Raw genomic sequence first — 26386 nt, 5'->3', positions numbered from 1 at the left:
TGTTCACTAGACACATAGTTGCCCGCATCAGGGGACAAAAGCAGTATGCAGACACTCCCTTGTAACAGCCTTCTATTTATCACTCATGTTTCTTAAATATATTAACTAAAGTTTTTTGCTTTGGTAAGCACTATTAGAACTTAAGATGTAATATAGCACAGGGAACTGTACTCAATATTTTGTAATAACCTATAAGGGAAAAGAAGCTGAAAAAGAATACACACACACACCGCTGAATCACTGTGCTGTACACCTGAAACTAACAACATTGTAAATCAACTATACTCCAATTAAAACAATTAAAAAAAAAACAAACTTAAGAGATCTTTCCTCGGTTAATATGATTAGCTTTTTTTGCATTACCACTCTTTGAAAATTATTTTGTGAAGAAAAGTAATAAGGATTCACACCTTCCATTTGATCATTAGTTTCCAAGTTAAAATTTTTTGTTCTTTATTACCTCCAGAGTAAGTTCCCTTCAGTCACCTTAGCCAAAACAAAATACGAATATCAAATAAAAAACACACTTTTAGATATGATTATTTTACTAATGTAATATCTAACACTGTATATCACACCACTTTTTTAAAAACTATTTTTTATATTACTTATACAAACTATTAAAACTGAAGGGGAACCTGCTGTATAAAAAAATAAATAAAGGGCTTCCCTGGTGGCGCAGTGGTTAAGAATCCGCCTGCCAATGCAGGGGACACGGGTTCGAGCCCTGGTCCGGGAAGATCCCACATGCCGCGGAGCAACTAAGCCTGTGCACCACAATTACTGAGCCTGTGCTCTAGAGCCCACGAGCCACAACTACTGAGCCTGTGTGCCACAACTACTGAAGCCCGTGCGCCTAGAGCCTGTGCTCTGCAACAAGAGAAGCCACCGCAATGAGAAGTCTACACACCGCAACGAAGAGTAGCCCCCGCTTGCCACAACTAGAGAAAGCCCACGCGTAGCAATGAAGACCCAATGCAGCCAAAAATAAATAAAATAAATAAGTTTACTAAAAAATTTTAAAAATAAATAAAATAAAATTAAAAAAATTTTAAAAAAAGAAAACCAATTTAGAAAAAATAAAATAAAATAAAAATACTTCCACTGACTGCATGTATTTTAAAAAGAAAACTGAAGGGAAGGAAGGAAGAAGGAAGAAGACAGAAGATCTGTTCAAATCAATTAAGGATCAATATGTAGAATCTTTCTAGAAAGTCTGGGTTAATACTACAGTACTCATTACTTCCCACTTAAGACAACAACGGGAAAGGATCTATCACAGATTCTTTGAAATCCCCTTTTAAAACTAAGGTAGCGGGAACATGGTGGTGCAGTGGTTAAGAATCCGCCTGCCAGTGGAGGGAACACGGGTTCAAGCCCTGATCTGGGAAGATCCCACGTGTCGCGGAGCAACTAAGCCCATGCGCCATAACTATTGAGCCTGTGCTCTAGAGCCCACGAGCCACAGCTCCTGAGCCCGCATGCCACAACTACTGAAGCCCACGTGCCTAGCCATACTCTGCAACAAGAGAAGCCACCGCGATGGAAGCTCACGCACCGCAATGAAGAGTAGTGCCGGCTGGCCACAACTAGAGAAAGCCCGCGCACAGCAACGAAGACGCAACGCAGCCAAAAATAAATAAATAAATAAATAAATAAATAAATAAATAAATAAATAAATAAATAAATTTAAAAAAACAAAAAACTAAGATAGCATCCATAAGACTCCCAAAAAATAATATCCAGAAGTATGATATTATTTACTACCCAAATCAAAAGAATCTAGGAAAATCGATCCCTAAGTTCTAAAATATTTGTGAGGGCAGGAAGGAATAACTGTTTTATTTGCTGTCTCCTTCCTTTCATTCCAGCCAGAATGTCTCACTCCACACTCTGCCAAGCTTTAGACTAATGAGTATAGGAACTCATTCCTACTTTCACCAAAAATATATAAAAGTAGTTCTTTGATGAGGCAGTCGTTAGACTGATTGAGCATCCAAATCAAGGCTGCTGCGTATTCCCAGCACTGACAGAGTGCTTGGCCCACAGTAGGTGTGCACAACGTATTTGCTGAATAAAAAAAAAAGTAAATTATGTCCAAAACCTGTTTACTAAAGAGGCCTTGAATCCCTAGTGCTCAGGTACCTTACTCAAGAGTTGAATCTCCAAAATACTGCCTGGGCCATTTGCCTCAGCATGAAACTTCACCTGCCTCAGCTAGTATCCTTGATTCTAGACTTCGGCACGTGGATCTTCTATACCACCTGACTTTTCAGTTCTTATTCAGCCCCAGTGAGTAAGCCCACTATGGCTCTGGTTTTCCTACACATATAGGACCTCACTCTAAATCTATCACCTTGATCCAGCCTGCTCTTTCCACCTTAACTATAAGCTGCCATATACAGAAATATTCAATTTCACATTACGTGACTTGGAGCAATCCTGCATGTGTGGCTTTTCGGTATCCTACAATTTAGTTTGCTAGCAGTAACTCTTTATGATGTATTCTTTTATACAACAGGATAAATGCCTTATTCAGTGTCACAGTGAATGACAAAGCCTGACTGCAGCTGATTTTCCAGGATCTTATGTCCAGCACATTAAATAATATATATATCTCATATTTCAGCTGTAATCAATTACCTTCATTTTTTTTAAAAAAAAAACTACCAAATAGACATGAAAAGAAATTAAATTCTTTAAAATCCAGATTCTATTATTGTCTGGCACAAGAGTACAGGTCTAATGCACACATACATTTTTACGCTGAATTTAATCCATTCTTCATCCACGTGCCAGCAACGTTAATCATCTTACAGCCTCCAAATACTTCCTGTGGCACCAAGTTCACTATATTTTGGCTAAGTCTGGGCAGTAGCAGCTGACAGAAGAGTTAATGTATTCTTAATATGGTTGGGCTTCACAGGGCCCATGATCCTCTAAAAACTGTGTGCAAAATGTTATAAAAATGTACATTGTTCTGGGGACTTGGTCCATAGCTTTCATTTGATTCTCAGAAGTTCAAAACCAAAAATAAAGATTAAGAACCAAAAGCCCAGAAAAATTAACACGGTTTTGTGATAATGCCTTCTTTAAAAAGCTGTTCCATTCAAACACTCCTATTCTTCCTTGGTGAACAACTAATATTTCTAATTTAGGTATTTTCCCCAAGCTCACTTCCTAATCCTACCTCTCTGATGTTTCCCTTTGATTAAACGGCCTTTACTTTCATTTCTAACCCTCAACTCCTTTACAAAAACCCCAAACTCCTTCTCTTCTAAGGGCTAGGCCAGAGACCCAAATACTAGCCCCACTGTAATTCTTTCAAGTCAGGGACCAACTGACAAGAAACATTCCAGCTCCAACATTCCAACTGTCTTACTAAGGGGCTAAAGCAGTAAGAGAGATCTTTGGGTGTGTGTGTGTGTGTGTGTGTGTGTTTTGTTTTCTATTAAACAGTTGTTTAAGCCAATCTGGCTTCAAATCCTCAAGGGAAAATTTGGGGTCAAGAATCTATTGCCCCTTTTTGGTCATGCCTGAATTCTCCTCAAGTCATCCCACATCTTTTGGTGTAAACCAGCTATACTGACACACTGTACTGCAGACTTACCAAAGTGGAAATTCTTTTAGTCACTCTGGGAAAATTAAGAGATTCTACACAAGTGTTTCTTACTCACTTTAAAAACCCCTGTACTACAATATTTATTCACCATTATCTTCTGAATCCTCCTCTATCAGCCCGGAAGAGTGCATACAGCCTTACTTTCATGAAATGTTCTTTACAACTTAGAGGTTTAAATGTTCTTTTTTGAACTGTATAGTCTCTCTCACCCCAGCCCTGAGATTCTGCTTTATACCGCCTTCTAATTTCTGCCTGAGATCATGGCTCTAAACATACAGAATGTAAATATGGACTTTTGTGGCAAGGTCCCTTCAAAAGGTTCAAAATAGTAATCTCTATGCAAAAGGATAAGGATAACAGAAGAGGGCTTTTCAACAACTTCTGTGTCTTAAGAGAAACAGTAAAGTTGAATAAAAAGACAACAGGAGTTTCTGGCTTAGAACTGTCATATGTGAGAATCAATGAAGTAACACAGAACTGTACTGAAAATATCTGGATCACATTATGAACATCCACTGCATTACAGAGAATATGCAGACAGTGCAGGAGACTTGGCTGGATTTATACAGAACATACACTTTTCTGGATAAATGGCTGATAAAAGCAGGTCTCAATTTCCTCTCATAATAGTAGGGTATGTTTTGTTTTTAGGTACTGACTTCCAGTTATTTGAACTTTCAGGATTTGTTTGGAGGCAACAAGAGTTTAATGAACTATACTCTTTTGACCTCTTATTCAGAGATGTGTAAAGAAACATGACTTAGTCTACCTACCAATGCAACGAGGGACATGGCCATAGAGAATGTGAACAAGAAAACAACTCACTGGGGCTCTCCATGTATTCTGGATTGCCTTTATTACCTTTTAAACAGATCTTATTCCACATTACAGTCGGCACCACTTCGCCTCTCCACTTGCTTCTCTTGCTTCCATTTAGTCCCAGAGTTTGAAACTGTGCATTTAAAAGGTTTACTCCTGGTGCTCTTACTTCTTCACGCCACTTGGCTCCCACTCAGCAGCATCCTGGGGGAGTTGGTATGTTGCTCCCTCCCTTGAAAGCTATTCTAAAAGGTCACTATTTTCATTTGTGTTAATTGCCTGCGGAGATAAGATGAAGGGAAACTGAACTTTGGCGGTGCATAAACATATTTCAAGACACACGCTCTGAAATATAACTGGGTTTCCCTAAGTAATGTGTGTTGTATGGGTGGAGGAGAGGGGGACAAAAGAGATGTGAAGGTAAGAGAAAGGAAGACAAAACAGTTGGAAGCTGTGAAGGCCCAGGGCAGAAGGAAAGGAGTTCTGAACAACAGTTAAGAGGGCTTCAGAGTGAGGGTAACATCAATAGGCAACAATGGAAATACAGGGAAATGCTGAGTCCTGGGGGCAAGGAATTATTTAATGGAAATAAAGCAGTAAAAATGGGGAAAAGACTGATATCCTACAGAAAGAGGTAAAGATCCAAACGATTAAGCCTTCTGGCTATATCAAACTAGCCTAATCAGAGCTGTTCTCTTTCAAGGGGTGCAGTGAGAAAGGATGGGCCAAATCTCACTTTTCCTAGTCACATGAGAAGGAATACCATCAAACTCAAAGCAAGAAAAAGGGAATCAGGATCCAATAAGTTTAAAAAGGCACTGGTTAGGGGAGTCCTTTGTAAACTGAACTGGGGTTCAGTGTTGGGCTCAGGCCCCAAGAAAAATTAGAGCATCATCATGTACCAGAACAAAAAGACCAGGCGAGGAGGCAAGCCAATCTGATAAGGGTCATGTTTAACCCCTGGCACATGGGTAATGAGGCATCAGATTATTTAAAGCCTGTGCTGAGTAGTGGGAAAGTAGCTCCTTAATATAAGGTCAGGCTAAACTCTCTAACTTAGAGTAGAGACCTGAACTTGCAAGCTTTCTGTGGCCATGGCTGGGCAGGGCAGGGCAAGGGCAGGCAGAGACCGACAATTCTAAGCAAGATGGTATGCCAGAGTCCAAGTCAGTTCAACAACTACCACCGAGTATCTGATGTACATCCAGCCCTGAGCTAAGTGCTGGGACACAGAGAATTCACCTCCGACTTTAAAGAGTTCACAGGAAAAACCAGAGTGGCCTGTCTGTGACCACTTAACACAGGGTTGCTGTTAGGATTCAATGTGTTAATGACTGTAAAATGTTTAGTCGAAAGCCTGGCAAGTAGGAGGGAGGCATTCAAAAATCAGTAGCTGTTGATCAGTATCCTTATAATTATAATCACCATTATTATCACAATACCTACCACCGTGTTGTAATTAACAGATTTTTTTAATTCTAGAAGAAACAGCTTTAAAATGTGCAGAGTTTGTTTCGGAATGATTTGTTTCTTCAGACTGCCCATCAGACTAAGGATTTATATTACAACTAGGGTAAGACCTCTCTCCACTCATGATCTAGTTCTTATAATAGTCCAGGTGACAATGTTTCTGGCAAACTTTCTCCATCAGTCATGGGAATGTCAGCAGCAACGCAGTCTTGCACCCATGTTACCCACATTTTTTTGCATCCTGTGAAGCTGACTTCATAGTTTGTTGCTAATACTCACAAAAGGAGAAAAGCCATTGAGACTGTAGAACAACTACTTCCTTTTGTCACAGATCAAAAGGGAGAGACTGGAAGGGATAGCACAGGTCTCTCCTTCCCTCAAGAGTGAAAAGTCCATCACTGTCATCATGGTCAATTCGTACTAACTGATCCCCCACAAGGAAGTAGATGCTTTACTAAAAGCATACATGAAAAACAATATCCCTAGCCTCCCTCGGGCTAAATTCTAAGAAAAATGCTGCGAGCAAACTATAGGAAAACAACCCAAATATGTTCTGAAGTGACTAAAAAGCAATTTAATTTAGAGTCAATCTAGTGTAGAGGTTTGCAATATGTTTAACAGAAAGAAATATGACATTCCATCTACTTGCTAAATCCTTAAAGAGTTATTAAATATAGTAAACTTATAAGTTCTTAGAAAATATGTCCAATTCAGGGAAGGGGAGGATGGAGACAGAGGGCAGAATGTGAGCATAAGAAATACAAAGAAACAAAAGGAGAGAAAAAGAAGAGTAAGAACAGAGAGGAAACCTGACACAAAATCCTAAGTGTACCAGGGAAAGAGGAAAATAAGAGGGAAATGAAAATGGAACTAGTATCCATGGAGTTAGAATGAATCATGGCTACTGACAGGTTTAACACCTTTGTTTTTCTGATAAACTGTGGCCTAGTGAGGCTGAGTCACTGCTTTGAGTTTACAAAGCTGGAGAGGGGCAGGACTAGAAAGGTGGTTAGTGCACAGTAAATACTCAAATTTGGGATGAATTAAAAAGACAAATGTTATGGTCTTTATGTTTGTGGGTCCCTCCCCTGCAAAATTCACGTGGTGAAGTCCCAGCCCCGAGTGTGGCTGTGTTAGAAGACAGGGCCTCAGGGTCCCCAATCTGATAGGAGTAGTGTCCTTACAAGAAGAGCCAGCAGAGAGCCGGCTGACACTCGCATCCACTTTCCTGCTCTTGCTCGCCCCAACGCATGCATGACAAGGAGGTCAAGTGTGCACACGGTGAGATGGCAGCAGCCTACAAGCCAAGAGAAGAGGCCTCAGAACGAAACCTACCTTGCGGGCACCTTGATCTGGGACTTCCCAGGCCTCCAGAACTGTGAGAGAAATTTCTATTGTTTAAGCCACCGGTCTGTGGAAATTTGTTACAGCCGTCCTAGCGAACTAAGACCACAAGCACTGAAGTCCTTTGGCAAGGTATTCAAAAGGAAAGTTTAACTTATTTATTAAACCTAAAATATACACACATCTTACCCCCTTTTCTTTTTTTTTTTCTGTTAAAGAATGAGAATGGGGCCACTGGCTAGCTTTAGTTTAAGCAAAAATCCAGGTAACACACTGAAAGGCAAACTACAAGATATCTACACATAGTAGAAACTCAATAAATAATGAGTTTATTTACTCAAATAATGAGTGGTCAGAACTTGATTCTGTGCTTACGAAAGTAACATATCCCTCACCTAGTCCCCAAACTATGCACCACCAACTGCAAATAACAAATGCTCCAAGTATGTGTGTCTGTTTTGCAGCCAACACCATAAAGAGGCAGACCGCCCTTTTAAGAATCTGGCCAAGCCCCAAACACCCCTTTTCAACTTGCCTACTCTCCTAGCCCCTTCTTATCCCCTGGGAGTTTATGCCTTGACATTTAAAATTTTACATTTTATTGGCAAAACAAAATAGAATTTTTCATTATCAAATTAAGAAATCTGCCTAATATATTTTGTCTGGTGAAATAATAAAAATAAAAGGATTTATTGCCCAACTTGAACATAAATTTTTAAAATTTATTTAATTAATTAATTTAAATGATTTAAATTAGTTTACTTCTTGGTGAAAAGAGGTAAATCTTAAGGGTTCAAAGGAAAATAAAAGTTACTGAAAAAATGCAAATTACCAAAATATAAAAGTAGAAATCTAGCAGTTTTCATTATGCCTTATAGTACTTTCCCAAAACAGTTGCTGCCAATTAGCATGGATGAATGAATAGGGTAAATATATAATAGAAAAAAGAATAAGAAGAACCCAGAGTTTATAGATACAGAGTGGGGGACACTTTTAATAAGCATTTCAATTGTCTTAAATTTGTTGATGAAATGTGCCCAGAAAAAGATTATACCAAGAAAAGGCAGCAAAGAGAATACTGTTCTCCTTGTAACATGAATTAGGTAATACCACAGCATATCTTACAAATAAAAGCCCCTTAGAGTCTCAAAATAAAACCTCTTTAAATGGATGCCTAAATGGGTCCATCTTGTCTGCTCTGAAAAGAATATTACAGCCAATATACAATCTAAAATTTACAAAATGGGTCATATTCTAAAAATTCATTTTTATTTCAGAGTTGTTTGGAATTGATCACATTTCCCCATTAAAAGAAATATACACACACACACAGAGACACATAAATGTACATATTTATAAATGGTGACTAGGTTTCCACACCAGACCACAAGAGCCCAGGAATGTAATCAGGGAGTTGGGGTGGAGTGCGGGGAGAACACAGGAGTGCGGAACCAGTAATGGACCTGAACTACCATACATCTGAAATAAAAATAAACAGAGGACAAGATAGTTACAATAGCAGCAAATTACAAATAATGCCAATGTAATTAAATAAGAAATGATGTGTTTTTTTCCAAATCATCTTGCATATTGGTTAGAAGTAGAAGACAAATTTAATCCGCTAAGAAAGTGGAGACGTCTGTGGAGACGTAGAGGAAGGAGTAGGAGTACTTTCAAGCATTTTAGTGACTGGTGCAATTTTTTTGGGGGGGGGGTGTGCAACTTTAAAAAATACAAATTTCACTTCCACATCTACAACATTTCCATTTTCCCTGATACAAATGTAATTCTAGTCAATCAATCATAAGGAAGGTAATTTGTTTATTTTGTAAATGGGATAAAAAGATGCGAGACAAGGAAAAGGAAACATAGCAAGATTTAGAACAGAATCCGGAAGGGAAAGTTAAGTGCTTAATAAATACTTGCTGAAAGGAGAGGAGGGAGAAATCTAAAAAGACTGCTGACAGTGGAAATAACTAAAGTTTAAATAGTAAAAGAGAAAGACGGAGGTAAAAAGGAGAAAGAAGGACCTGACATGCCCGTACTATTTTTAAAGGGGGAAGAAAATAGGTGGTAATCAGAGAGTTCTCAGTACTGCCACTGGGGAGGGTCACTGACTCAGAACACTGGGATGGGTCTAGCCAGGAAACAATCATGATAACTAACATAAATTGAACATTTACTATGTACCAAGAACTGTTCTGAGAGCTTTTACAGGCTCAAAGCAACCTTCTGAGATAGCTACTATTTTTGTTGCTGTTGTTCTAATTTTATAGATGAGAAAGCACATTAATATGCCCAGTGTCATTAAGACAGAATGCCAGAGAGCCAGGTTTGAAACCTCGTCAATTTGGTTCCAAAGCCTGCACCATGAAGCACTACTGCCTCTACAGTAAAACCATCACACACACAGGGACAAGTGGTCCTAGTAAAGGAGAGAAAATGACGATGACAAATACAAAGAAGAGTTCTGCACTGTAAATTTCTATAGTTACTAAGTATTCCCCTGTTAATGAAAAAGTAACCAGTAGAAGACCTCTGGAATTTAGCACCCATTTGACAAATATTTATTGAGCATGATTCACTGTTCTAGACACTAGGGATACAGCAATAAACAAACCAGACAAAAATCTCTACAGGTGAGGAAAGTAGTAAAAAAAAAAGATGTTTTTACAGTATACTAGAAGATGGTAAGGGCTATGGAGAACTTAAAATAAAATGACTAAAAAAAGAGCTAAATGAAAAGGTAACATTTCAGCAGAAATGTGAAGGAGCTGAAGCAGTACACATGAGGGTATCTGGAGAAGGGCATGACAAGCAGAGGAAACAAGTACTGCAAAGTGCCTGGCAAGCTTGAGGAACGGCAAGAAGGCCAGTGTGGCTGGAGGAGACTGAGGACAAACAGGTGGAGACAGAAGTCAAAGAGGTACCCAGGAGCCAGCTCAACCAGAGGCTTGCAGGGACTCTGGTTTTTCCTCCCAGTGAAACACATGAGTGGTTTTTTGAGCATGATCAGATTTACATTTTTACAGGTCTAAGTCAGATGCTGTGTTCAGAATAAATTATTTGGAGTCAATGGTGGAAGCAGGGAGACCAGGTAGGAGACAATTGCAATAATACAGCTGAGAAAGGATGGGGTACTGAGCAAGGGGAGCAGTAGCAGAGCTAGTAAAAAGGGATTGGGTTTAGGTGATTTTTGAAAGGCAGAGCCTAAAGGATTTGCTGATTAATAAGACTGGCGTGAGGGAGAAAGAAGAGTCCAGGATGATTCCAAGTTTTTTTCTGGCCCAAGCAACAGAAAGATGTCATCTGAGAAGGGGAAAACTGTAGGTGTTCCCACAGGCTTGAGACGAGAAGAAGGCAAGTGGAGACCAGGAGTTCAGCCTGGACAGGTTAAGCTTGAGGTAACTGTTAGGTATGGAAATGTCAAGTAGACAATTGGATGTAAACTTCCTGGGAGGGGTCTGGCCTGTAGGTATACATTTGAGAATCATCAGCATACAGACAGCACTTAACCCCCGCTATACCATCAGAGTCCACTGGGCCCAACTCTTCCTTTTTGAACAGTTCTATATTTAAGGATTTATATTTTATGACTTATTCTTTCTCAGAGGTATTTCCCATCCCTGCCCCACCCCCCAAAACCCAAAGAAAATGTTACTTTAAAAATAATAACAGGGCTTCCCCGGTGGCGCAGTGGTTGAGAATCTGCCTGCCAATACAGGGGACACGGGTTCGAGCCCTGGTCTGGGAAGATCCCACATGCCGCGGAGCAACTAGGCCCGTGAGCCACAATTACTGAGCCTGCGCGTCTGGAGCCTGTGCTCCACAACAAGAGAGGCCGTGATAGTGAGAGGCCCGCGCACCGCGATGAAGAGTGGCCCCCGCTTGCCACAACTAGAGAATGCCCTCGCACAGAAACGAAGACCCAACACAGCCATAAATAAATAAATAAATAAATAAATAAAAATTTTTTTAAAAAAGGAATAAAAATAATAACAAACACATTCTATCTTGCAATTAACATATGGGTTCCCTGAACCCTTTTATAAATCTAAGGTGCATTATGAGATTTTAGGGATCTTATTTTCCCTATATCTTGAAACATTCTGATTTTTCAATAAGCTTTACTCATTAATTATTCCCAACCATGTTTTAAAAAATGACCAAAGTAATAAAATGACAGACCAATGGCATACTCACTTAGAAGAATGATACAATAGTGAAATAAATCACCACTAACACATCATCCTTCAGTTTTCTTATTGCACTGCGCAAAGTATTGTATCATCTTTCAAGAAGGCATTAAAGAAGATTAGAGATGCTGTTTTTTTACCGTTTGCTCAGTTTTCATTGAATACAGTTTTTCACTTCCCACCCAAAATGACAAAGAAAAACTAACAGAGGAAAATGTTTCACAATTATTAGATGAATCCGAAGATGAATGCAAACACAGATAGCAGCACTCAACTCTAATGATGATGGTGAAGTCTGATATATAGAAGTGAAATCTTGAGACTACAACTCTTTAGATGATTACATTCTAATCTAGGATATAAGCTTGACCACAGTCAAGAATCAATAAGTAAACAATATATTGCTAATAACAAAAAGGAACTATGGTAGTCTCATCCAGTTCAACAGAAAGAATGTCCTCATGCAGTATTTTGCAGTGAGAATTGGGATCATCCTGTTTCACTAAAAGGACATGTAACAGTATTCTTTCTTTTCTTAGAATGTGACAAAATTTACTTGATACAGTTCATACATGGCCAAGTGCTGAAGGTAGATACATATATAAAGGTAACTGGAAGGAAACAGATGGTACAGAAATGAAAAGAAGATCATCTTTTGAACATAATTATGTATTGTCAAAGGATTTCTAAAAAAATCTTTAAATATTGTGTTTAGACGATGTAAGTGAAGGAAGAAGAACCAGAAGCAATAATTAGCTAGACCCTATAAGAGACATATTTGGAATCTGAAATCAGAATTTACAAGACGGGTATGTTCCAGGTTAATGAATGACATAAGCAATTAAATTACATTCAAAGGAGGCTGCTTTTTGAGGTATATGCTTCCCAAACTAGGAAAATAGGGAATAAAAATTGGGACAGTACATGTCAGTGAAACATCATATATTTGGAAGATTCACATCTACACAGGCAGAGATCTACAAAAGGAGCAGGAGCAGAACAAAGGGTCAAAAACAGTACAAACACTGACACAGAACCTAAAACTCACAGCATAAATATAACTTGTGACAATTTTAGAACGAGTTTGGGATTGGCTTGAGTACTACTCAGCAAAAAACTTGCTTTAGTTTGCGCTATTAGGAAGAATAGGGTTGAATTTGAATGTATTTTCACAGATGGAAAAGGAAGAGACATCAAGAGCACATTATTTAGATTTCAAAAAGAGTAAACGATTCTTTCTGTCCTTAGAAGAACCGTTAATGTTCTTCTCAGCTCAATGCAGTCTCAACTATTAATAGATTCAAAAACCCCTCTTAAAAAAATACCCCAAAAGATCTTGTACTATTAACAAGGCTAAAGAAGGTTTAGACACAATGATAAGAGAGTTAAAATCTGTACTTGGAAAAGAATGTCTGGAAGATAGCCTATGTCTATTTTCTTCAATATGATTGATATTAGTACAACAAATGCTTTCATTTTACAGGACGAGGTTCAATTACAAGATCGCAAATTAATAAGACAATTCCTCATACGGCTAGGAAATGAACTTGCAGGAATAAATACAGAACTAGGAAGAGAACGTTTACCCTCTCAACCACAAGTGTGAGTCTCGGAGAACAGGAAGAAAGAAAGAGGATACAAAAAGGATAGGAAAACATGAAGTGCAGCAGAAAAGATTTTTAAAAAAACCATGAATAGTATTCAAATGTGACTCGTAGTCACTATAGGAGAGATATGTAGTTAGTTGCGTGAATGCATTTTTTCTTACTTCTAATAAAGTTGTTTTTCACTATAATTTCTTTCCTTTCCTTTTTTTTTTTTTTTTTACAGATTTGGTGCAGACTTTTAAAATTATTTATTTATTTAAAAATTTTATTTATTTTTTTGGCTGCGTTGGGTCTTCGTTGCTGTGCGAGGGCTTTTTCTAGTTGCGGCGAGCAGGGGTTACTCTTCGTCGTGGTGCGCGGGCTTCTTGCTGCGGTGGCTTCTCTTGTTGCGGCACGTCGGCCCTAGAGCATGCGAGCTTCAGCAGTTGTGGCATGTAGGCTCAGTCGTTGTGGTGCACGGGCTCTAAGGTGCACGGGCTTCAGTAGTTGTGGCGCACAGGCTCAGTACTTGTGGCTCGTGGGCCCTAGAGTGCAGGCTCAGTAGTTGTGGCACACAGGCTTAGTTGCTCCACGCCATGTGGGCTCTTCCCAGACCAGGGATCGAACCCACGTCCCCTGCATTGGCAGGTGGATTCTTAACCACTGAGTCACCAGGGAAGTCCTTCACTATCATTTCTTATTTCTTAAATTAGTCATAAGAGTTAAACAATCCTCCACTGAAGGATACAGACTGAAATCATGTCAGGTCCAGAAACTGATGCCCAATTACATTTCACTGGTATCAAAAAATATTTCGACTCTTAACACTTTAACAGGGAGAATGAATTGTGTACTGGCCACATACGGAGGTATTGCTTTGATAGTCTTATATTTCAAGTTAAGGTCTAAAAAAACTCCAGCTGTGAAAGCAACATAAACGGATTCTAAACTGTATCTCATCTATTAAGTTCCCAGGCCTGAAGAAGCTAACATCAACTCATCACATGATACTTGATTTGTACAATAAATTATGAACCTGAAAAAAAAATAGTTAACCAAGATAAAAAGATTAGAGAGCCCACTGGGCCCAGCTGACAAACAGTTTTGGCTATTTGTCCTGGTTAACTGAGAATTAAATCCACGAGACTGGATGAAATCACTAAGTAAAAGAATCAAGAGAAGAGATCCAAAGACTTGACCCAGAGTATTACAACTTTAAAACTGAGAAGAAATCACCAATAAGATAAGAAGAAAACCAGGAGAGTGTGATGTCCTGGAAGTCAAGTACCCAAGAAAGCGCATCACAGAGGAGGGAATGATTAGCCACATTATGTTCTACAGGCAGGTCAGGTAACATGAGGACTGAGACCCAACCACTAGACTTAGCAGCATGGAGGCTACTGGTAATATTGACAAGAGCCATTTCAGTGGCAATAAAAACCTAATTGAGCGAGTTTAAGAGGGAATGAGAGGAGAAGAACTGGTATGAGCAAATAGAGACAACTCTACTGAGTTTTGCTCTAAGAGAAAAGAAAAGTAGCTGACAGAAAAGTGAGGTTAAGAGTATTATTTTCAAGTGGATGGAAGAACAGCTTAATGGTATGTTAGCGGAACTAATCTAGTAAACAGAGAAAACCTGATGATCCCAGAGAGAGGAGAGAGAACTGTTGGGTCCAGGTCCTAAACAGGCTAGCAGAGATGGGACCTAGTACACAACTGAGGGGTTGGCGTTATAAGGAAGGCAACTGCTTAGTGTACAGTAATGGGAGAGAGAGAAAGTTCACTGCCACTGATGGTACAAGGTGGGTAAAGTGTGGTGGTGGGAAATCTTCTCCTGATTGCTTCAGCTTTCTCACAAATACTCTAGTAACTAGAAGATCTGCAAACAAAAGCCAAAAGAAGGGATGATTTAGCAATGGATATGCATTCTGCAGAGACTGGCCTAAAATAGCATAGTATCAGGGCACCTTTCTCACCTGCCCTCTTTTGGTTTCTGTTACTCTGAAATCTCTTGTAATCTCCAAATGGCGTAACTTCTCCAAAGGGGTGTTGGGAGGACAGGGGACACACAAAGGAGTCACTGGTCCATAGTGATTCTGAAATCTCACTGGGCAAATGTTCGGAGTTCCTTGATTAGGTCTCAAGGCTGTGGTAGGGATTCTCTGTGGCTCTTGCCTTTGAATCATCCTTCTTTTTTCAAGAAAGGTAGCACGTATTAGCAGCTGAGTAATTTTCTCAGCCTATTTCCTGCCAGAACAATTTTGGGGGTTCAACAGCTTCTTTTCATTTTGAACTGTCTCTTCTCCTTTTCAGCTGTAGCTGCAGTGGGCCTCCTGTGAATCTCACTGAGATTCACTGCATTAGACAAAAGCTATACCCACAAAAATCTTCGAGATAAGCCCTTCTCTACCTTCTCTCATGCTAAAACAGTTATAAGTCCTGTTCCTTGATTGAAAGGTCTTCTGTGTGACTCGTAAGGTTTTTCTTAGGTTTTAACAAAAGGTTTTACAGCCACACCCTCAGCTTCATCTTTAGACCACGATTCTCCTGGCAGTGCCCTTGAACTGACCTTTTTTGTTTAACAGTCCTGTCCTCAATTTATTTCTCTCTTCTTATACTTGAAGCAGTAAGAAGAAAGCAGGGGGCACCTTCAATGTTTTGCTTGGAAATTTACTTAGGGACATCTGCCAGTTCACTAGGCACCTTTTCTGCTTTTCACGCAACTACAAACATAGTGATGCTAAAATTTCTACCACTATATAACAAGGATCCCCCTTTCCTCCAGTTTCCTTTCCTCTGAGCCTTCATGGCGATCTCCTCAAAGTTCCAAATTTTAGAAACAACATTTCCAAGGTACTATGATTTTCACTAACACTCTCCTCCGAGGCCACTACCCAGTTCCAAAGTCACTCCTGCATTTTAGATTTCTGCTGTAGAACCACCCCACTTTGGGTACCAAAATCTATAGTTGTCTATTTCTATATAACAAATCATCCTCAGGGGACTTCCCTGGTGGTGCAGTGGTTAAGAATCCGCCTGCCAATGCAGGGGACATGGGTTCAAGCCCTGGTCCGGGAAGATCCCACATGCCACGGAGCAACTACGTCGGTATGCCACAACGACTGAGCCTGCGCTTTAGAGCCCGCGAGCCACAACTACTGAGCCCGCGTGCCACAACTACTGAAGCCTGCGCACCTAAAGCTTGTGCTCCGCAACAAGAGAAGACACCACAATGAGAAGCCCGTGCACAGCAACGAGGAGTAGCCCCCACTCGCTGCAACTAGAGAAAGCCTGCGCGCAGCAATGAAGACCCAACGCAGCCAAAAATAAAAATAAAAAAATAAATTTATAAATAAATTTATTTTAAAAAATCATCCTCAAACAACAGCTTAAAACATCACTTATTATCTCACAGTTTATGTGGATCAGGAAGCCAGGCGAGGCTGAGCTGGGTGCCTCTGGTTCAGGGTCTCTCACAAGGCTGCCATCAAGGTGTTGGCTAGGGCTGTAGTAATTTCAAGGCTGGACTGGCAAGGATCCACCGCCAAGCTCACTCACCTTGCTGTGGGCCCTAAACATCATCTCTCTGTCATGTGGGACTCGCCATAGCACTACTCACAACACGGCAGTTTGCTTCTCACCACGTAAGCACTTGGGAGAGAGCTGGAGAGGGCAAGCACCCAGGATGACAGCCACAGTCTTCTCATCACCAAATCTTGGCAGTGACATCCCATCACATTTGCCACATTCTATTAGTTTGAAGTAAGTCACTAGGTCCAGCCTATACTCAAAGGCAAGAGACTGCACAAGAGCGCGAATACCAAGAGGTAGGAATCGCTGGAGACCACCTTAGGGGCTGCCTATCACAGACTAGATGGAAAGAATTACAGCAGGCCGGTTAAGAGTACTGACTCTCGGGCTTCCCTGGTGGTGCAGTGGTTAAGAATCCGCCTGCCAATGCAGGGGACACGGGTTCAAGCCCTGGTCTGGGAAGATCCCACATGTCGCGGAGCAACTAAGCCCATGCGCCACACCTACTGAGCCTGCGCTCTAGAGCCCGTGAGCCACAACTGCTGAGCCCGCATGCCACAACTACTGAAGCCCATGCGCCTAGAACCTGTGCTCCGCAACAAGAGAAGCCACCACAATGAGAAGCCCGCACACCTCAACGAAGAGTAGCCCCTGCTTGCCACAACTAGAGAAAGCCTGCACAGCAACAAAGACCCAACACAGCCAAAAATAAATAAATAAATAAATTTATTTTTAAAAAAGTACTGACTCTGAAGCAAAACTACTGGGTTTGACTCTTGCTTCTGTATCACAATATGAAAAACGAATCATAAAATAAGACAATAGTTGTGAAAGGACCTGACCTCATACACAGGAGGCACTTGGGAATTCCTGTCCCCTTTTCTCTTCCAATCCTAATTGTCTTTAACCATCTTGAGAATTTCCCTGGCATTAGATGTAATCTCCAAGCACCCACTACCAGAGCAGCATGGTATTGAACAACATGAAAAAATATTATTTTGACTTTCAATGAGTCCAAGAAACGTATTTTTAATAAACTTAATAAAATCAAACAAAAGGATAAAAAGAAAGATCCGGAATCAATGAAACAGAGCAGAGAGGAATATACACACAACAGCAACTGTCTCCCCCACCCCACCCCAATCCTGGCATCTGCTTTTAAATTGTAATGCCAATCTTGGCAAAAAAATACCATATCACTTTTTATCTAATTAGCAACTAAAAGTACAATAAAGAGAATAAATAAATCATTAAGAATGATTTAGATGCTTTTATTTAGATGTCAGTTTATCTGAGGCATATGGCATTCAACAATAACACTGGGGAGTAGTATCATCCCCATTTTACAGATGAGACACAAGAGCATAAGGATGATGAGACTTGTTTTAATAACACAACAGGTTAACAACTGAGCAAGAATAGAACTGCAACCAGCATATGATGTAATACACAATGAAGCTATAATCAGTTCTTTTTGATTTTCATGGATATGGCGATTTGGCTAAAACGGCCAGTGATTAAGCGTTCGTCTCACACTCAGGAAAAATAACTGACAGTTATTTTAAAGAATGAAAGGCAGGCTTTGATTATTTAACCTCTAAATTAATGGTCTAAATTCAAATAAGCAAATAAAACACCATGTGAATTAATACACAAATAAGATAGCACAGAACCTACAGATACGAATTAAGTGGAATCAAAACCCCATATTTTAGGCTACACAGATAGTTCATTATACTAAGAATATCTAATTAACCTTTTAACTAATATATGTGCAGTGTGTTCTATGCTGGCCTTATATTACAGGTACTACATGTTACCTCATTTAATAACAGCGAAGGATGCTGAAAAAGCGTTTGTGAAGAGGAGCAGCAAGCTCACCTTCAGAGGAGGAACAAGAACGCTGTGCTTTAACCTGCTCACGAGTTTTTTAAAGCAGCACATATTTCCAGAACCAAGATGGGAAAAAGGGAGCTAGCAAAGGAAGACTACAGCTCCTAAAATGTACTTTATTCATTGCAAAAAGAAATGAAAGAAAATGTGTTTTGGGAGTTATAGCCTTCACTTCTCTATCCCCCCCCAACCCCACGCCAGTATGTGTGCTTTACCACATTGATTTTCTACCCCTTCAAGTATACAATTAAAATCTTAAAAAATGAATGTTTGCTTAAATGGTTCCAACTTTATTCCCTAATTTATAAATTTTACAACAAAATTCCATATTCTGGTTTGAAAAATGACAAAAGATACTTGTTTAAGAGTAAATGCCACATTAAAACGAACAATATTAAAACATACATATCAAGACAGGCAACTTTCTTATACAACTGGAAGAGCTTACCTCTCAGCATTCATGTATCCGGCCGCCATCTCTACCTAAAAATGTTATTCTCACCTCCAAACCCTGATCGCAAGGCCTTCTGCCTCATACCTGTACAACCCTATAGTTGTTACCCAACAACTACCCACTAGAAATGGAGCTCCCTGCCTCTAGTCCCTCCCCAAACTATTATATCCACAGAACCTAAAACCAAAGCACTAATTTGAGAAGGCTAAATATTGCTGTACTGAAAAATTTAAGAATTTCTTATTTTCTGTAGAATAGTGATTCCAGTATTCAAGATCCTCCAGGTTATCCATCAAACCATTTCTTTCTGCCATTCCTGTCTCTTTCAGTAATACTGGTCCCTTCACTATCCCCCAAACTTTCTTTCCTCCCTTCTTTTCGCTACACAAATGTCCAATCAGTGCCTACTCTATGCCAGGCACCTTTCTAGGCTCACAGAATACGCCTAGAAAGTGCCTTCATGGAGTTTACATTCTGGTTGAAGGAGAAAGGCAATAAACAAACATACACAGCAAGTCAGGTGGTGGTAGGTGCTAAGGAGAAAAATAAAGATGGGGAAAAGGAATGGGAAATGTTGAATAAAGGGGTAGGGAATTACTGTTTATACAGGGTGCTCCTGATAATGTGACAACTGAGTAGAGATTTCACATAAACAAGGAAGTCAAGCAGATACCTGCAGAGAGAGCAAGGAGGTGGGCAAAAGCTAAGGCCCTGAGGCAAGGGTGTGTTTGAAATGTTCCAAGAATGGGCAGAAGTATAGAAGAACAGGAGGTCAAAGACAGCCAGGGGAGCAAGTCATTTAGGACCTTACAGGCCAGTGCAGGGCATTTGACTTTTATGCTGAGTGAGATATGAACCCACTGGAGAGTTTTGGCCAGAGGAGCAATGTAATGTGACATTTGAAAGGATCTCTCTGGCTGCTGTGTTGAGAACAGACTTCAAAGAAGGGGCTGGAGAAGAAGAGAAGCAGGGAGGCTAGTTAGAAAATTATTATAATAATACAGGCAAGAGATAGTGGTGGCGTGATCAGGATGAAAGCAATGGGACTCAGGAGTAGTTGTTAAGGTTTCATGGTCATTCTTGACACTGTATCTCTGCTTCTGCCAGTTCTCCATCTGACTTGTATCTAGTTAGTTCTCCCAGAATCTAGCTTAAATTACATCTCCTTCAAGAAACCTTTCCCAACCAATCTCATCCTCAGTGATTACCCATTTTTCCCAGCTCCTGTCGACAACTGCCCATACCACCTACCGACTGGCATGTCGTCTTTGCTACAACGTACGGTTATTTATCTATTTAACTTCTATGTCCCTATTTTGCCCCATTATCCTTGAGAAAGAAAATACTTTATAACTCTTGGTATCCTCACTTTGCTGCATAAAACAGATATTCAATAAATGTTCACTAATAATCAAATGGCATCACCTAGAAATTACTATCCCTCAAAAGAAATGATCATATACTCACTTTCTCCTTTAACTGCCAAAATCAAAGAGAGGCCTGACACGGCGCTGCTATCACCCAGGCCACATATCATCTGGGGCTACAGTCTGCAAGAGCTGCTTACTTAGCCACAACTAGTTTCTCTGGACCAATGGTTTTCAAAGGGTAGTCTCTGGCCCAGTAGCATCAGCATCCCCTGGGAATGTATTAGAAATGTAAACTCCCAGGTACACTCAGATCTAAGGAATCTAAAACTCTGGAGATGGGCCCCAGCAATCTGTGCATTCTGATGCACCATAAAGTTTGAGAATTATTGCTCTGGCTTACAGATTTAAGTAATTACCCTGTTTTTACAAGAGATTTCTGGAACGATTCCATCCTGGCTCACATCCTCATTCACCTCAACCATCATCGGAAGTCCAAGGCTTCTGGATGGCTCGCCCTGTACAGCTCTGCACAGCTGCTCTTCTGGTCCCGTCTCTGGCTCTCCCTCGCCGTCCTAAGCCCTCGCGGTCATGAGTTACCCTCAGTAACCTCTTCTATATACTCACTCTCTTCTCTGCGATGTTCCCTTCACCTTTTTGCTCTAAAGGAAACCTGACCACTCCTGAGAACACTGCTGCTTCTTCAGTAGGAGCTTTCCTCCCTCCCTCACATACCTCAGGCAGTGGCAAGCATCCTCCCTACTCAGCGCTACCATCTCATGTTGAACCTCACAGGTATCCTCCTCGCTTTCCAAGACTACTTCTACCCTCCGTCCAAACTGCAGATCCTTTGAAACAGGTGTCGCCTGCCTACCTCCTCAAGTCTTAGCACAGGGCTCCCTGTCTTCATCTCCTTTATTAGTTTTATCATTCGTGACGATCTCAACATCCACACAGTTGATTCATTAACTACTCTGGCCTCCTAGCTGCTGGTACTGTTTTAATGTGTTTAAGCGCCAACTATATTTTTTCACAACTTAACTGAAGCAACTGACCTAGCACCGTGTCCCAGCACCGTCATCACCAATAACCACACCATCTCCAAAATCTCAAGCGTCTCAAGCATTCTCCTCTCACACCATCAGGTTTGCCTGCTCTAGGAGTTTTCCCACGCTAGCATTTCTCCAGCCTCCTTCAGATCTCTAATCTACAGGTTGATCCTACTGCTTTTTCACCACCCTACTCCTCTCCTCCTCATGTTCTTCACTGCCTCCTAAGCCAGTTTAGATTCTAGGGTCCAACACTATACGTAATCCTTTTCAAAAAGTCTTAGTTCCTTTGCCCCCTTTTCCCTTAGTCTAACTTACCTAGTAAAATCTCAATTCCTGGTTAAATCCAACTCTTGCATCTAAACAACAGAAGATTGCTGGATAAAAATCACACAACTGACTTACGACCACTCACTCAAGTTTATGACCACAGATTTTAAGCGTCCTACACCTCTCTAGTAAGTTCACTTCCCATTTTTTTGAGATGACTACTATTTCACACCTTGTCCTCTCTCCTCAAATCTGCGACACTTCTTCTCCACTCCCTGCACTAACACTTTCAGCTACGTTCATCTTACATGTTATAAAGAAAGCAGACACACGCAGAGAACTCCCTCTTCTGCCTGAAACCAACGCCACCAGCCTATCTGGCTCTAAATCCACACACTCCGCCCTCCTTCCTATTAAAAAGAAAGAAAACTGCTTCTGGCCAATCCCTCTCTGTATGCTGGATATAGCAGACTTTGCTCCTGCAATTAGTCTCTTTCTTTTCAGCACCCTCAATTCTTCCCCTACTGGATCTTTCCTAGTGACAAAAGACAAGTCTTGATATCACCTATCTTTTAAAAATTGTCTCTTGAATACACATGCCCATCTAGTAACTGCCCCAATTCTTTGCTCCACCCACAACTACACAATATTTCACTGTCTCAACATCTTCACCTACCAATTAACAACTCAACCCATTCCAATTGGCTTTTTTATCCCCATCATTCCAACTCAAACAGCTCTTACTGAGTTCACCAATGACTAACATCCTACCAAGGCCAATGACCAATTATTTGGTCTTAAGTAATCCAAACCCAACAACTTCTTCCCCAGAGTCTGTGATATCACATACTTGCCTTGTTTCCCTCCTACCTTACCCAATTCCAGTATCCTTTTAGACCTCCAGTGAGATGCCTCAGGGCTTCTACCTCAGCCTTATTCTCCAGTTACATTTTCTCCCAAGGCTTTAAATATGCACTGATGAATCTCGACCTTATACCTTCAACTCACATCTCTCTTCTGAGCTCCAGGCTCATATCAAATTGCCACTGAACTTCTCCACTTGGATATCTACTAGACGTTTCAGACTAAACAAGTCCAAACCATAAATATTGTTTTTTCCTGTGTACTCTCTGTTCTGTTGCAAGGAAATGCCCCCTCCATCCTAATTCCTCAAACCAAAAGTTGAATAACCCAGATTTCTCTTTCATCTCACCACACACACAAGCCATCTTTAATCTTATCAAATTGCCCTCCAGAGTCTAAGCCATCTCCTCTTGCTTCTTGACCTCCCTTATCACTTTTCGTAAAGCAAGTCAACTCTCCTGCTGAAAATCTCCCAATACCTTCCCATTTTTAACCAGAACAAAATTCAAATCTCTACCACGGGACATGATCTGACCCTCACCTACCTCTCCAGTCTTATCTTCCTACGTTCTTTTTGTTCTCTACACTCCAACCACACCACCCCCTTTCTGTCCTTTGAATGCCCCAAACTCATTCCTATCTGAGGACTCTGTATTTGCTACTCCTTCTGCTTATAATGCTTTCCTCCCGTAGTTTGACAAGACGGTGTTTCTTATCATTTAGGCCTTTTCCACCCTAGCTAAAGCATTCAGGGTCATATTACCTTTTCTCTATAGCACTTACTAGTTTCTGAATTTATCTTGTTTGCTTACATGTTTACAACTTTCTTTTTCCAGTTACAGAATACAAACTCTATGGAAAAGAACTTCGTCTTGTTCATGCTCTTTCCCCACCTCTTAGAAAGTGATCAGCACACAGTCGTCATCAATAAATGTGTTAACTGCTTGAGTCTCATTAATATAATCATTTATTTAGCCCCTTACAGTTTCCTGAGCTTTAAAAATATGCATGAGGGACTTCGCTGGTGGCGCAGTGGTTAAGAATCCGCCTGCCAATGCAGGGGTCACAGGTTTGAGTCCTGGTCCGGGGAGATCCCACATGCTGCGGAGCAACTAAGCCCGTGTGCCACAACTACTGAGCCTGTGCTCTAGAGCCCGCGAGCCACAACTACTGAGCCCACATGCCACAACTACTGAAGCCTGCGCGCCTAGAGCCTGTGCTCTGCAACAAGAGAAGCCACTGCAATGAGAAGCCCGCGCACCGCAACGAAGAGTAGCCCCCACTCACCACAACTAGAGAAAGCCCACATGCAGCAACGAAGACCCAATGCAGCCAAAAATAAATAAATAAAATTTAAAAAAAATTTATAAAAATATGCATCAAACCAATTTCACTCAAAGTATAAATATAAATTCTGCAATACTAATAGAAGCCTCTTGTTATCTTTCTATATACAAATCTGATCACACCTGATCCTGCTTAAAATCCATCAACAGCTCCTTGTTGGAATAAACAAACATCTTTATTCAGATAATCTAGGCTCTAAAATTTTAAATTTTCATCCATCACTATTCCACTCACCCCACACATACAAGCCACGTGGAATTATATATGGTTCACAAACGTATATACTATCTCACCAATCTATCCCTTTTTGGGAAAGCAATGACCCTTTCCATGCCTCACCCACTCAGCCTGTCTCCTCCTCTGTAAAGACTCCTTTGAACTCCTAGATGCTGTAAGCTCTTCTGTCCTCTATGTGCTTTGCCTCCTGTTAAATAGGAGAGTTCTCCCTACTCCTAAAGCTAATCCCATCTTCTCAAAGCATAAGAGCAATCCTTTCTCTTCTCTCAAATACTCCACTTCTCCTTCTCAAATGAATTTGTTCGGCTAGCTTTTAAACATGACCAAGTCTCTTTTATTTAAAATAAAACAAATAAACCTTTCTCTGCTGCACATACTCTTCTGGCTACACTCTACATCCCTTCAGAGTCAGTCAAACTTTTCCAACAACTGTCTACACTCACTATTCCTATCTCCATTTCCTTCTCCCATCCCCCCTCTGCCCCCAAACTCCTGAACTGACTCCATTCCCAGGATTCTGCCTTCATTAGTCCATCAAAACAACCCTTGCAAAGGTCATCAATGACCTCCACGTTGCTAAACCCATGGACATATTTCAGTTCTCTCTTCCTGCCACTCTTTTATCTTAGTTTCCTAATGTCCTGGTTTTCCTTCTGAAGAACAAGCTCTCGGAATCTTGTTCCCTGCCTTCTTTGCGGGTTCATCTCCTCTACCAGGTAGGCATCAACTTCTCTCCTTGCTCTACATTTTCTCCCTAGGCCAGTCTCATCTTCAGCCACTGACTTTCAACATCATCAAACGTGCCCACAGCTTCAGTTACGATTGCATGCAGGTTTCTCACAAATTTATAGTTTCATCCTCTATCTTTCCTTGTATTTCCACACCTAGGTAGTCAACTATCTAAGCGGTATTTCCCCTTGAACATCTCAGAGTTACCTAAAAGTACTAAATCCAAAATCAAACTCATGATACCCTTCCTCTTCCCACCTACAAAAACACTTGGACCTCTTCCAAACCATGACACCATGCTGCCGACTGTACCTTGGGCACCTCTCTCAGGCAGTTCTGCTTCCTGCAGCACGTGCTGTCACTACCATTCTCTGTCCCTTGGACTATTACTCAGCCACCACCGAACTTCTCTCTGTACTCTTACTCCTCTCTAATCTGTGTAGATATCTTTTTTTAAAAACAAATCTAATTATAAACTCCACTTCAGCCTACTCCCAATCCTACTTAAAGTCTTTTAATGGCTTTTCACTGCCAAGTATCTATTCACAGTATCTGGCCTCCAATGTTAGCTGAACTGAACTATGTCTACATTTTGTGATAACTCAATTTACTATTAAGTCTAGTTCTCTAAATGCGTAAACCAATTAGGATGACAAAATAGGGATTAAAAAGTGAGTATTTAAAAATTAGCCTGACTACGACCTGAATAACAATAACAACCTTAATAGCCGCTGTTATTATTATCATTATGTTACATCTGCTTAGCACAAAATAGCTTCCAAAAATAGATTATTTCGATACTCTGTCAGGTATTAGTAGTCCATTTTAAAGATTAGAAATCCAATGCCAAATGGCACCACTGAGACCAAAAACTGTTGTCTTTTGACTCACAGTCGACGATTTCCATGTTTTGTGATAAAGCCATCACTTACTGACTACTTCGTTTCTAAAATGGCTGATACACATTTTTCTAAGATTACTCCATTAATGCTCTCAAGAACTATCACATCCTTTTCACAACCTGGAAAGTCTAGGTACATACAATTAAGTAATGTGTCTCAAGTAATTAATGGATATGGAAACAGAATTCAGGTTACCTCATTTTCATTTCTCTACTCCAGCCTGTATCAGGCTGAATGGTAGCAGTGATAAACCAGACACTACTGAACAAATAAAAGAAGATGTTAAGTGTGATGTAGGAAGCTCTGAGGCCAGACAGACCAGGGTTCAAATCCTACCTCTGCCAATTCTAAATTGTGCGACTTTAGCAAGTTACTGAAGTTTCTACTTTCTCCTCTGTAAAATGAAGATAACAGCTAATTCTCACATGTGTTGAGGACTGAAGTATATGTCTAACATATATGTTATCACTCAATAAACAATTTAAAAGAAACAAAATTAAAATATCAGCTTCTCCCAAAAGAAGATAGTATAAAAAAATAAATATTATACTCCAATAAAGATGTTAAAAAATAATAAATAAATAAATAAGAGCCATAGAGTTTTAAAAAAATATGGAATTGAGTTTCCAGCCCTGCCATTTACTAATTATCATGTACTCTTTCTTGGTCTCTTTCCTAACTTGTACAATACAGATAATGATTCCGG

The 26386-nt window shown here is 40.3% G+C and overlaps 1 protein-coding gene and 1 pseudogene across 21 annotated transcripts in view; one reads left to right on the top strand and one right to left on the bottom strand.

The window, feature by feature from the left end:
* Positions 1–26386, bottom strand: part of RBFOX2 (RNA binding fox-1 homolog 2) — a 266923-nt gene that overhangs the window by 121144 nt on the left and 119393 nt on the right. The gene's annotated exons all lie outside the window — the stretch shown is intronic.
* Positions 13797–13974, top strand: LOC114238263 (ATP synthase membrane subunit K, mitochondrial-like; annotated as a pseudogene).

This window comes from Balaenoptera acutorostrata, chromosome 11 (genome assembly GCF_949987535.1).
Source record: "Balaenoptera acutorostrata chromosome 11, mBalAcu1.1, whole genome shotgun sequence".
Lineage (NCBI taxonomy): Eukaryota > Metazoa > Chordata > Mammalia > Artiodactyla > Balaenopteridae > Balaenoptera > Balaenoptera acutorostrata.
This window is presented reverse-complemented; position numbering and strand designations above follow the sequence as displayed.